This window comes from Gorilla gorilla, chromosome 6 (assembly GCF_029281585.2).
Source record: "Gorilla gorilla gorilla isolate KB3781 chromosome 6, NHGRI_mGorGor1-v2.1_pri, whole genome shotgun sequence".
In the NCBI taxonomy this organism is placed as follows: domain Eukaryota; kingdom Metazoa; phylum Chordata; class Mammalia; order Primates; family Hominidae; genus Gorilla; species Gorilla gorilla.
This window is the reverse complement of record NC_073230.2, coordinates 51,543,727-51,557,699: the sequence shown is the minus strand read 5'-3', so window position 1 is coordinate 51,557,699 and position 13,973 is coordinate 51,543,727. Positions and strand designations below refer to the sequence as shown.

Genomic DNA, 13,973 nt, shown 5'->3' with positions numbered 1-13,973 from the left:
TTAACAAGTGTAAAAAGTTGTTCAAGATTGAAAAACTGAAAAACTTGCAGAGAAATAAGGGAATAAAATAGAGCCACGTATATCTATTACCTCGTTAAGGGGAAATATTTCATCTGGAAGATCAATCCAAACAATAACTTCTAAAAACTAAATGCTTAATTACATACCAATAAGAATCAATTTTGGAGCTAGTTCAGTGATAGGAAGACAATGTAAAATACCTTATCTTATATGCTAAATTAGATAATATAAAAATACTACACAGCTATACATCCACAATTTTATTTAATAAGTATATCATTAACATTTTCTTAATATATCAGAAAAGATGAAAAGAAACAATATAGAAATATTTTCAGCTATACAAATTCAGGGCTTCCATGACAAATAAAGGCTAAAGATTCCACCTTTATTTACATACATTTTTTTCTTCATAGAAAAAGTTGATATCCAATAAAATGTTACCTAATGTAACCCCAGGCAAAGTGAATGCCATGACTGGACAATGGGGACTTATTCGTTGAACCGTTACACCTAATTACCATGTGCCAGATACTGTTCTAAGCACTCTATCGATGTTAGCTCATTTAATCTTAAAACCATGTCATAGAATATGGTAAAAAATAAAAATGAAAAAACTAAAATTGCTACTTTTCTCCCCACCTCTTCATCCTACCCCATCATATATTGTCAGTAAATGGACAGCAGGAGTCCAGTGAAAATATATTTAACTTGGACTCAAAAGATTTGAGTTAGTTTCTGGCTCTATTTAGGGTTCTGTGTGACCTTGAACAAGTTATTGAAACCAGAACTTCCCAAACCTGACTGATCATTGGAATTCGAGGGAGAGTGTTATTACAGTTACAGATGCCTTGGACTTCACCCAGTATTTTCTAATCCTAAATCTAAATATTTTCTGTTTAGAGTGGGACTTGAGAATCTGAATTTCCTTTGAAACTACACAGGTGATTGTGATAAGCAGTCACATTTGGGAACCACTGATAGAGTAGTCTTATCCTCTAATCCCTTGACAGAAATGTATAGAAATATGTGGTCCACAAGGGTCGTCGGCATGAAGGGGAGAATTATGAAGACCCAAACTCTCATAACCCCACTCTTTACACATTCTCATTAAAGCTGTGTTTAGATATTCTAGATGACTCTTTTGTTGTGGGTCATCCGGACTATCTAAGCCCAACAAACATATCCAGAGGCATATCATACAGGTGACTGTCATCTGCATCACCTACTTAAGCCTATCTCTCCAAGGCATGACGTCATTAAAAATGAAGTGGGAAATTGAGGCAATGGTTCCACCAATTTAAAGTACAAACCCAAATAAACTATCTTTACATGAATGTGCTGAAAATGTGTACGACCTCCTAAAAAAGTTTCCGAGGTGATTGTATCAGCTTTTTTCCCGCTAATTCAACTAAACATCACAATATACATTTTACTCATCCCCAAAATATTTTCTGAGTACTTATTTTGGGCACCATGAAGGATACAAAAATGAATAAAACAAAGTACCTGTCTTCAAGCTGGTAAAGATACAGCCATAAACATAAGAATTGTAGTTTTCAGTTTTAAAAACGTTAAGTTTGGCTGAATTTTGGAGATGCTGCAGGCAATCAATAATAAGCCAGAAATGTCCATATTATAAATACATTCTGGACTGTCATATCAAGCTGGTGACCCTGGTATAAAGTACTAAAAGAAACAATATATTTGAGAATCTCAAAATGTGTGTTTGGGTATGTTACTTGACAATTGTAGTGAATTTTTAAGTCTTTAAAAACTAGTCTCAGAGCGCTAGTCTTTCAGCACTCTGAGCCTATTTCTTTCAACAATTTGTATCTCACAAAATTGTGAAAACAAAATGAAATAGTACCCATGTCAAGGTGTCACGGAATTTTTTTCTTTTTTGAGACAGGGTTTCATTTTGTTGCCCAGGCTGCAGTACAATGTAATGATCACAGGCACTGTAGCCTCGACCTCCTGGGTTCAAGGGATCCACCTCAGCCTACTGAGTAACTGGGACCACAGGTGAATGCCACTATGCCTGCCTAGTGTTGTTTTTTTTTTTAATTTTTTTTTTTTAATAGAGATGAGGGCTCCCTATGCTGTCCAAGCTAGTCTTTAACTCCTGTATTCAAGTGATCCACATGCCTCGGCCTCCCAAAGTGCTGGGATTACAGGTGTGAGCCACCACACCCAGTCATGGTGTCATGAATCTTATAGATAATGCTCATAACTCTAATAAATAATAAAACATGACTTTGAGTTGATTTTTCACCAGTGGTGACAAATGGCTATTAACCAATTACTTTCTTATCTGGCCCTAAAACACAAAGAAGCCTTGTTTGTCATTGCTGTTCCCAGATGTATAGTTAATATACATTATATGATAATTTTATAAATTGGTATATAAGCAAGTGTATAAAAATAAATATGCACATTATGTAGTCATGAATATATTTAAATGTTTACATTATGCATACACCTCTCTAAAAGAAATACTGAAGTCACCAACTTAATGGAAAAAATTCTCATCTACTTTAGGGATAGACATTGGACAAAACTTCACAAGTCTATATATTTCATTACATGTTTGTGATTAAACAGTGATGAGAATGACAGAGTTTCACAGGAATGTTCAACTTAATTGTGTCAAACATGTAACTGTCTATAAATTCTATAGGGACTGCGTTATTCTATGGGGACATGAATAATATTTTTAATACAAAATTCCAGTTAACTGACTGGAGTAGACTAATCATTAATTCTAAAACATGCTTCTGGCAAATCCCTATCTACCCTGTATTTTCCCCCAAAGCATATATTAGCTATGAGTAGCATGAATATAAAAGTTGTGGTTACCAAAACTTCTTTTTACTTCCCTCTTTCATTAACTATATTTGTTAATACACAAGGTTTGATCATAAATAGTAAAGTCAATTCACAAGTTAAGAAAAAAGATCTAAGTGTATTTCAAAACAGGATCCTTCATGTTCTTTGAGTAATCCAGGCAGCAAAGTCAGGAATGCTCATGAGTGCTACTGGATATTAGTGCTAATTACTAATAATATGTACTTACAATTATGCCCTTTCATCCAAGTACCTCAAAGAGCTTTCATAGCATTAATTTGTTATTTCCTATAATATCTTTGAGAGGCGGCTGGTAGAAAGTTATTATTATCTCTATTTTACAGTCAGAGAAACTAGGGCATAGAGAGGTTAAGTAACATTGCTAGGGTCATACGGTGAACAACTGACAAAAAAGGGACTCAAGCTAATTATTCTCATTTCCTGTTCAGTATATTATCCATTATATGGTTGTTCAATACACCTAAATGCTTTTTTATCCCAGACAAATTGAGAATACTGTATTTAAATAGTCTAAGACGTAAGTGAACGCGTTTCTCTTTTTTTGTGTGTTCAAAAATGCTGCTCTACAGGGATATAGAGTTAAAAACTAATAATTAGTCTTTGGTTTGCAGCTGTAGCTATTATTTATAGGGCTTTTACTATTTGTGGTTTTCTGAAGCTCTGCTCAAAATGAAGTATTCTATTTCTCACTGCTTTATGCTAGGTTAGCATAGCTGAGCCACCAAAAAGCAGCTGAGACAGGCTGACTAATGAATTTGAGGTTGTCTTTCATTGCGTTCCTATTGCTCACTCTTCTTGAAGTCATCCTCCTTCTAGCTCTCCATTCAGCAGATATTTGTGCAACCCACCATCCTCAATCCTCAGCCTATGGCCAGCTTAACTGTTGTCAATGATTAAATTTAAAAGATTTTTATTGGAATGGAGCAATTCCTACAGAATAAAAAAGAAAAAAATTAAAATATTAAAATATAAACATAGATATTTCATTTTATGAGTTAATGATGCTATACTATTAATAGTTACCACTGTTACATCCAGTTTCTGCTAAACCTGACCTTTAGGGTCCTTAGAAGACCATTAAACATTAGAATATTGGTCTATGGATGGACACATATCACCATATTGGGTTTTTTAATGCAGTATTTCAGTAATTTTCCCAAGTAAAGGCAGGGAGAAAGGAGAAGTGGTTTTGAAACTGTGCTCAATGACGTAAGACTGCAGTCAGCTTGGATATGGTAATGTAAACCTGTGGTGTTTCCAACTTCAGCCCAGCTCCTCCCTAGAGCTCTAGACCCATATAGCAACCACCATTAGACAGCACCACTCTTACTTCACTCATCAACTCCAAAACTGAACTCATTTTTTTTCTGCAAAAATGTCCCCTCCCAGGACTCATCCTAACTCTTCCTTATCTTATTTAGTAAAATACACCCTTATCCTACCCCTCCCTCAAAGCAAAACAACGCATCATCATTGCCTCTTCCATTCTCCTATCTGGCAGCTGCCCCTAGCAACCAATTACCAGTTGATATGGCCTCTTGAATATTTTAGGAATCCATCTCCTTTGGATGCTCACTACCATTCACACAGGGTCCTTAAGTTTTCTCTTATTGGCTTCTGCAATGGCCCCCTTGTGGGCTCTCTGCTTATCCTTCTCTGCCCCCTCACCTCCACCCCCCAAGTTATCTGTTCTCTACCAACAGAAGAATACCTTAAATTGTAATCTGTCCACTCATTGCCTCACCAAGGCATAGACGATTCGTGATTTGGCTCCTGTTTTCTTCTCCAGCCTCATCTTTTTCAGCAACCTAAGTTTGAACTTCAAGACCTGTAATTATTACTCATTCTTCTCAACACATTATTTGTCCCCGTGCTGCATCTCATTTCTGTTCGGATCCGGATTTGCCATCCCACCCCTATTTTTGTAGTAGAAAATGCCTATTTATCTTTAAAACTCTAACCTACAGTTAGTAAAGCTATCCATTCTTTACGCTGTACATCTTGATAAACCATACTTCCAATAGCAATGATTTGCTTTCATGTATGTCTGCCCACTAGACTGGACATTCCTTGAATGGCTCATACCAGGAATATAGTTGGTACTCAATTTGTGGGGAGCAAAGAGAGAGAAGCAAATAAATGTCAAGACATAAGAATCTGTAGCTGCTAACTTAAATTTACGGATTTAGTGAAACTACTTCTCACAAGCTACCAAATCACAGTGCCATGGGGCCGCAAGATGATCTCAGTGCCACACCGACACCTGCAGAGTCGCAGGCGGGTCCGACACCCCTCAGAAAGAACTCGCAGACCGTCCGAGAAAGCGAATTCTCCAGGGGGTCAGCAGTTAGATGAGGCCCAGGGCAGCCACGAGACCCTCCAGCCAGGGTAGGCGGCTGACCCGCCTCCTGGGATTTGGCCCGTGACAAGCCACGACGCCAGCTCCGCTCTGAATACCCCCGGCCACGCCACACGAGCGGCCTCAACCCTGAGACGCCCAGGGAACATGAGCTGACCCTCTAGAAGCAAGATGGCGGCCTCCGCTCTCCCCTCCTTCCCCCAAGAACCCCCTCCTGGTCCCCAAAAGAAAGACAAGGACACCGCGGCAACGACGCCGAGATCCGGGAACCTCCGCGAGGCCCGCGGCCACTCCCGAGCCCCCGGGAGATGACTTCACCTCGCGGAGCTGAGAGAGCCGGGGGTGGGGCCGTCGGAAAGACAGCGCGGACAGCCCTCAGCTTGCAGGGGGCGGAGGCCGGGCAGCCTGCGCCCTCCAAGCCATTGTTCTGCGGCCCAGGCCCATGATCACCCTCCTCTCAGCCCACGGACAGGAAGTCGCTCCCCAGCTGCCCCGCCCCGCTCCCCAGCGCCCCGGAAGTGATCTGTGGCGGCTGCTGCAGAGCCGCCAGGAGGAGGGTGGATCTCCCCAGAGCAAAGCGTCGGAGTCCTCCTCCTCCTTCTCCTCCTCCTCCTCCTCCTCCTCCTCCAGCCGCCCAGGCTCCCCCGCCACCCGTCAGACTCCTCCTTCGACCGCTCCCGGCGCGGGGCCTTCCAGGCGACAAGGACCGAGTACCCTCCGGCCGGAGCCACGCAGCCGCGGCTTCCGGAGCCCTCGGGGCGGCGGACTGGCTCGCGGTGCAGGTGAGCGATGCCCACTCGGGCCGCCCGGGGAGGGACTGGGGCCACCCGGGCGGCGGCGGGGGTGTGTCCGGGCGGCGGCGGGCCGAGGCCCTGACGCGGGTTCGGGCTGCCGAGATTGCACATCCCACGTTCTGCCCGGGGACGAGCTGCGAGATGAGCCCGGCTGGAATCCGGGGCACCGCGTTCGCCGCTGTGGGGCGAGTGAGCCCCCGAGAGTGGGCGGCTGCGGAGAGGTCCCCTGCGCCCGGCAGCCGGTCTCAGTTGGCCTCGTCCGAAGGTCACCCCGCACCTTTCGTCCACGGCGCCCAAGTTCCCGCCCGGGCGGTGCCCGCGACCTGGGGCAACCCGCTGCCGCCGCAGTCCCCGCGCCTCACTCCACCCCTCTCCCCTCCTTCCCTTTCTTTCCACTCCTTGCCTGTGCTACAGCCGCTGCTTTTTAAGCATCTCCGCCAGGGTTTTTTGTTTGTTTGTTTGTGTGTTTTTTTTTTGTTTTTTTTTTTTTTTGCCAGTTAAAGGAATGGTTTTTCAGACTTAAAGTCATTAGACTCTCCGCACTGAACTGAATACCTGGCCTTGGGCGCTTGCACAGCTTTAGCCCATTTTCAGGTAATCTGGCTTCTAATATGAGGAAGAGAATACATTTTGGGAGAGAGGTGTTTCCTCTGTGGTTCGTTTCTGAAAGATTTCCAGAAGTGGAAGATGTGATTGGCATGCTTTAGCCTGGATATATGTGTTTAAGTAGACAGGGGTGATGGCACACAGGGGTGGCAGTGTTGTTTCAGGATTTAGGGAGAATTAGGGAGTTAACTGGCCTGTGCTCGGAAACCTGAATGTCCAGACTTGTAAGAGCTCATCCAAGTGTGGCTGAGGTAGTGTGAGAAGTCCCGTGCCACGCCCTACGTGTCAAGCTGAAAAGCACCTGATTTACAAATTGTGTGGTGTGTGGGGGGAACAACCTTTATAAAACATGTATCATAAGTTAATTCTTTTCCAGAAAGTAAATTGCAAATTTAATCATATTCCAGAAATTGGATAACAGATTTCATTGGTAAACTCTTACAGTATGTTTATTAATGTATTTCAGTGTGTGTTATTAGCTCATGTTTTTCTGTCTCTGGTAATATAATATTATTCTAAACCGACTCCTGTATTAAAATAATACACTATTATTGTAAAGTATTATCTGACAACACCGTTTTTTGACCTTGGATTTCTTTAGGGCAGGAGCCATGTCCTACTTATGACTGTTTCTGTGCAGTATGCCTTGAACATAGAAGCTGTTCACACATTTCTGCACTGAATGAATGAGTGTATAGGTTATCTCACAGTCACCATCCAGGAGTTGCTTATTTTTGTTGGGCTAGGCTGTTTGTTTTGTTTTAGGTTCTTGCCACTTACAGACTTTACTTCGTGTTTCATTCTTCAGCAGTCAGAGTTCTTTGCCTTCCAAAACTATCCTCCTCTGAAAGGTTAAAATTATATTAAAATTGTGCTGGGCATTATAACTTGTATTCTAGTGTTAAATGCTTTACTACTTGAGCATATTCAGAGTTAGTAGGAAGAGATTGCCTGGTGATACACATCAAGTTTATGTTTGGGGTTGATAACTGTACCCTATCTTAATGAAAAAGGAAATTAGGAGTTACCATTGTTTGGATAACGTGGTGCTTCCCAGAATGCTTATAGTGGTTCATTCTTCCCGTGAATACACGCAATCCTCTGAAATCCTGATGTGACCTTGGCATGATTTACCAATAGCCTCTTTTACATTTATTTTCCAAGATCCAGATGCTGTTCTCTAGTGTGTTTGCTGAGTGTGCAATAATATGGATCATTTATTTTGAAGCAGTACTTCATTACAACACTTTCTTCACAGGGCTTTCCAAAGGAAGAAAGGGCTAATTATAGAAAAGAATCTTGTCTACCATTTGTGAGGGAATATTTTTGTCTATAGATGGTTGGATTATTTTCACATTAGGGAGGTTCAAATAAGAAGAAAGTGCTGACGTTTTCTCTCCTCTCCAAGTATGTGGTGGTGGTCCTGCACTGTTTTTCCAAGCTTAGCTTCTACAGAACATAAATAAATGTACCAGTGTCAATTCTTGTAGATATGCATATCAGTGTAATATGCATTTGTATTCTTTAGTAGATGAGTGGCAAGGACAATTACTTTTAAAATACTGGAATAAGAGGCTGTGAATGTTAATGAGGAAAAAGACTATGATTTTGAAGGAGACAGTTTATGATTTTCATTGTTTTATAAAATATTTTAACTCTTAGACACTAAGGAGAGGGAAGCCAGCAATTTCTTACCTCAGTGACATTACCACTATACAGAGGTTAGATTTTCCTTCTTTAATTCAGCAACCCTCTTGGTAATAAGAGTTCTCATGTGTTGATTGCCTGCCAAGCACTGTGATAAGAGCTTTACTTAAATTATTTCTAATCTCCACAACACTTCTGCAAGACAGGTAGTTTTCCCATACTTTATTAAGGTAAATTGAAGTTATTTGCCAGAGGCTAGGCACCTAGCTTGTGTGTAGTAGGGCCTAGATTTGAAAGTAACAATTGCTGAGAGCACTGAGTATTATTGCAGTTAATCCTAAATGGCTGTGGAAAAGGCAGTTCTGACTGAGCTGGAACTGGAGCTTCAGGAAGGTGAAGATACTGATTCCTCTCTCTTGGACATCAAGTGTGGCCTGGGGTTGCCAGCAGTCCTGGCCAGGTGGCCTCAGGCAGCAGCCATTCTTCTCTTTTATCTTCAGCGTGCCTACAAATACAGTGTTATCACCGTCCATGTGTGCCATGATGGAAAAATGGTTGGGCATTGTTCCCGTGGGTGTCCTGGTAAAGTATTTGGACTCAATTCTGGTGTTTGATTAGTGCTTTTTAAAGTAACAGAATCATCCCTATTTGAGAGGAATACCATAAATCTATTTGTAGTGACCTTTCCTTGAAATCACATTTTTTTTTAGTTTGTTCTTTCACTAATGGAAATGGGGGAGAAGTTATGGGGGACAGTAGAAAGAATGGTAAAAGAAGCAGAGATGTGCTTGGTCTGTTTTTAACCGTTTGAGACCATTAATCATTTTCTCTGGGTTTAAGATGGAGGCTTAAAAGTGGCAGAAGTCTTGTAAGGGTTTAGCTGCTATTCAGTGCTGGTAGAATTCTCTTCCCTCCTTCTAAGCCTGTGCACTTTTTAAAATGCACTTTTAAATAGGCTTAATTTGAAGAATGTGTCCATCTCTCTCTCTCTCTCTTTTTTTTTTTTTTAAAGATATACCCTTAAGTAAAAAACAGCTGATTGTCTGGCCCCCATAAGTAACAGTTATTCTGTTTTTTCTTTAAGACATCTTTCTTATTACCTTATCGCATTCATAAAGATTTGGGTTGCCGTATAGAAAAAAAGGAATTAAAGTTCTATGGGTTTCTAAAATATGTATGAGTAAATTTTAGGTGAGAATTTGCATCTTTGATTTAATTATACGTGAAGGTGATGACTTAGTTTCTCAAAGTCAAGAGGGTAGTCTTTACAAGCCAAAAAAGGCATGCTTCCATAAAATGATACTATTCTTAAAGGCCTTCACAGCTAGGGTCCTATATTAGATGCAATAGATGTAACACTGACATACATAGTCTCCTTAAAGTCTGGGATCCAATTTTATTGCTGAATTTACTTTTGAAACTAAATGTCAGGGTTTGGTAATGTTATTTTGGACAATAAGACATAGTTAGATTATAAAATGGCTTATACTCCCAGATTTATTGGGAAGGTGGGCAAAGATCCCCCAGTTTCCAAAAGATTATGATTATGGTCATCTAAGCCACAGGATCTGTTTTCTTATGTAGTTGAGAAGCTAACATAGTACTCCATTAAAAGCGGAGGTTGCCACACTGCGTGACCAAACACTGAGTTCAGCTGCCCTGTCTAGATATTCTGGATTACTACAGCAGCCTTCTAGCCTATGGTTGGAACCCATCTGATACTTTTCCCATTCTTGCTTAGAACAATGGTGATATTTCTCTGCTTAAAATCCTCTTGTGGCTCTTTTTTGCCCATTAATAAAATTCAAACTCCATTTATCCTTAATCTCATATACAAAACCTTCAAGATGTGCTCCTTACCTAACTCTCTTTTTTTCCCCTTTATCTTTCATATTTTTCATTTTTTTTCTTACCTAACCCTTTAGCCTTATCTCTCTTCTTGGATGATCTTTTGTTCTACCAATACCCAGCTTCTGGAATGCTAGTGTTTGTTTACTCAGTCCTCCATTTCCTCTTCCTGGAATTCTAGCCTCTCTTCCTTCCCCTAATCTAGTATACTCCTACTGGTCCTTCAGAACTCAGTTTAGGTTATAATTCTCCAAAAAATTACAATTAGGTTCTCTCTCTGGATCCCATCCCTCAAAAAAAACAAAAAACAAAAAACCTTTAAGACTGGGCTGGTTGCTTCTCTTATGTGCTGTCATAATATCTGTTACAGCTCTTAACTACACTGGAGAGAGTACTTTCATTAGCCTGTTGTAAATTTTGTTGACAGCAGTCCACAGTAACCTCATAACTACACACACACACACACACACAAACACACACACACACACACATTCTTTCTCTTTCTTAAAGGCCTTCTTCGTAGGCCTTTATCAGTCAAGTGCCCAAACTTTCTCAATTCATGGCACCCTTATTATCGCAGTAGTTTTTTTCATAGCATCCCTAGGTCAAAAGAAACACCTAACAGTTTAATTTTTTTGTTTTTTGTTTTTTGAGACGGAGTCTCGCTCCTTCACCCATGCTGGAGTGCAGTGGCGCGATTTCGGCTCACTGCCGCCTCCACCTCCCAGGTTCAAGCAATTCTCCTGCCTCAGCCTCCTGAGTAGCTGGGATTACAGGCACGCGGCACCATGCCTGGCTAATTTTTTGTATTTTTAGTAGAGACGGGGTTTCACCATGCTGGCCAGGCTGGTCTCGAACTCCTGACCTCGTGAGCCATGTGCCTCAGCCTCCCAAAGTGCTGGGATTACAGGCGTCAGCAACCATGCCTGGCCAGTTTAATTTATTAAGTAATTAGGTCAGAACAACTTAATAAGTATGTATCTCCTAACAAGTCAGTAGCTGTGTCAAAAGATAAAATACATAAACTAAAATCAGTAACTTTCATTCTTAACTGCTATCGTGTATGTACCATAGTTTTCTCGACTAATGTCCTGTTTGAACATTTAAGTAATATCTAATATTTTGCAATTACAAATGATGTTACAGTGAAAAACTTTGTGTACATGTGTCTTTGTATTGTTGGAGAGATACATCTTCAGGATAAATGCATATGTAGAGTTGTTAGGTACTGTCAAACTCCTCATCCTGTGGGGTTATACTATTTTGCATTCCTACCAGCAGTGTATGAGAGTAGAGTGCTTATTTCCTCACAGCCTCACCAGCAGTGTTTTGTCAGCTTTTGAATTTGTGCTGATCTAATAGGTAAGAAATTGTATCTCAGTGTATTTTCCATTTGTACTTCTATTACAAGTGAATTGAACATGTTTTCATATGTTTAAGGGTCATTTTAATATTTATTTTTATTGTTCATATTATTTGCTCACTTTCTTTTCTTTTCTTTTTCGTTTTTGAGACGGAGTTTCGCTCTGTTGCCCAGGCTGGAGTGCAGTGGCACGATCTCTGCTCACTGCAACCTCCGCCTCCCAGGTTCAAGCGATTCTCCTGCCTCAGCCTCCTGAGTAGCTGGGATTACAGGTGCACGCCACCACGCCTAGCTAATTTTTGTATGTGTGTGTGTATTTATTTATTTATTTTGAGATGGGGTCTCACTCTGCCAGGCTGGAGTGCAGTGGCGCCATCTCAGCTCACTGCAACCTCTGCTTCCTAGGTTCAAGCGATTTTCCTGCCTCAGCCTCCCGTGTAGCTGGGACTACAGGCACGTGCCACCACGCCTGGCTAATTTTTTGTACTTTTAGTAGAGATGGGGTTTCACCGCGTTAGCCAGGATGGTCTCGATCTCCTGACCTCGTGATCCACCTGCCTCGGCCTCCAAAAGTGTTGGGATTACAGGCATGAGCCACCGTGCCTGGCCCTAATTTTGTATTTTTAGTAGAGATGGGGTTTCACCATGTTGGTCAGGCTGGTCTCAAACTCCTGACCTCGTGATCCGTCCACCTCAGCCTCCCCAAGTGCTAGGATTACAGGCGTGAGCCACCATGCCGAGCTTTTTTTACTTTTTTTCTTTTTTTTGAGACAGAGTCTTGCTGGACCCTCCAGGCTGGAGTGCAGCGGTGCAATGGTGCGATCACAGCTCACTGCAGCCTCAGCCTCCAAGACTCAAGTGATCTTCCCACCTCAGCCTCCTGAGTAGCTGGAATTATAGGTGCATGCCACCATGCCTTGCTAATTTTTTTTTTTTTTTTTTGTCGAGATGGGGTTTTAACATGTTGCCCAGACTGGTCTTAAACTCCTGGGCTCAAGCCATCTGCCCACTTCAGCTTCCCAAAGTGCTGGAATTACAGGCATGAGCTATCGTGCCCGACCAATTTGCCCATTTTCTATATGACTTTCAGTCTTTTTTCCTCTCAGCTTTGAAAAGTCCTTTCTATTTAAGAATATTAACCGTTTAATTTTGACATATGTTGCAGATATTTTTGCTAGTCATCTTTTGGCATTGCTTGTGGTGATTTTTTGCCATGCAAAAGATTGTTTTTATATAGTCAAATATATAAATTTTAAATTTACTGCATCTGAAGTTTTAGTCATATTTAGGAAACTTCTTACCTTCAGGTTATAGAGAAATTCACACATGCTTTCTTCTGGTACTCATATAGTTTCATTTCTCACATTTAGTTCCATTCAGAGTTTATTTCTATGTATGATACAAGGAATGCATCTAATTTTATCCTTTTCCAAGTGGCTATCCAGTTGCCCCAATGACATTTATTTAAAAAAGAAAAAAAAATTCTTGTTCCTTCTATATGCAGTTGGGTATATTTTTTTTCTATTGGATTATCTCACCATTCATGCACCAATACCACATCATTTTAATCATAGAGGCTTTGTAGTATGTTTTAATGTTTGGTAGGGCTAGTCCCCCATTATAGCGCTTCCTCTTCATTGTTTTTCTTGCCTTCTTGTATGAATTTTAGCATCAATTTGTCTAAGTCTATGAAACAATTCATTGCTGGTTTTTTGTTTTTGTTTTTTTTTTTTGAGACAAGAGTTTCACTGTGTCACCCAGGCTGGAGTGCGGTGGTGCGATCTCAGCTCACTGTACCCTCTGCCTCCCAGGTTCAAGTGATTCTCCTGCCTCAGCCTCCCATGTAGCTGGAACCACAGGCGTGTGCCACCATGTCCAGCTTATTTTTTTATTTTTAGTAGAGACAGGGTTTCGCCATATTGGCCAGGCTGGTCTCAAACTCCTGGCCTCAAGTGATCCACCTGCCTCGGCCTTCCAAAGTGCTGGGATTACAGGCGTGAGCCATGGTGCCCGGCCTCATTGCTGTTTTTATTGGGATCACATTGAACTTATACTAACTTATGAAGAACTGACATCTTTTTTTTGGAGAAAGGGTCTCCCTCTGTTGCCCAGGCTGGAGTGCAGTGGTGCCATCATAGCTCACTGCAGCCTTGAACTCCTGGGCTCAAGTGATCCTCCTGCCTCAGCCACCCAAGTAGATGATAGTACAGGTGTGTGCCACCATGCCCCGCTAGAGAATTGACATCTTGATGGTATTGAGACATCTTAACCTAAAACAATGTCTTTTTATTTTTTACATTCTACTTTTGTGTCTTTGAGGAATGGTTTATAGTTTTCTTCATACAAGTTTTCAACATTTCTTGCTTATTCCTAAGCTATTTTATCTTTTTTGTTGCTATTATAGTTTTCTTATCATTTATGTATTTTAACTGGTTATTGTCCATTTATACGAATATTGTTGATTTCT

General features: G+C 41.2%; 1 protein-coding gene across 2 annotated transcripts in view; it reads left to right on the top strand.

Annotated features, from left to right (window-relative positions):
* Positions 1-274: 274 nt before the first annotated feature.
* Positions 275-13,973, top strand: part of RALA (RAS like proto-oncogene A) — an 88,467-nt gene continuing 74,768 nt past the window's right edge. For both annotated transcript variants that reach the window (XM_031013242.3, XM_063708519.1), the window contains exon 1: positions 275-6,030. The gene's annotated coding sequence lies outside the window, so the exon portion shown is untranslated. The remainder of the gene's footprint in view (positions 6,031-13,973) is intronic.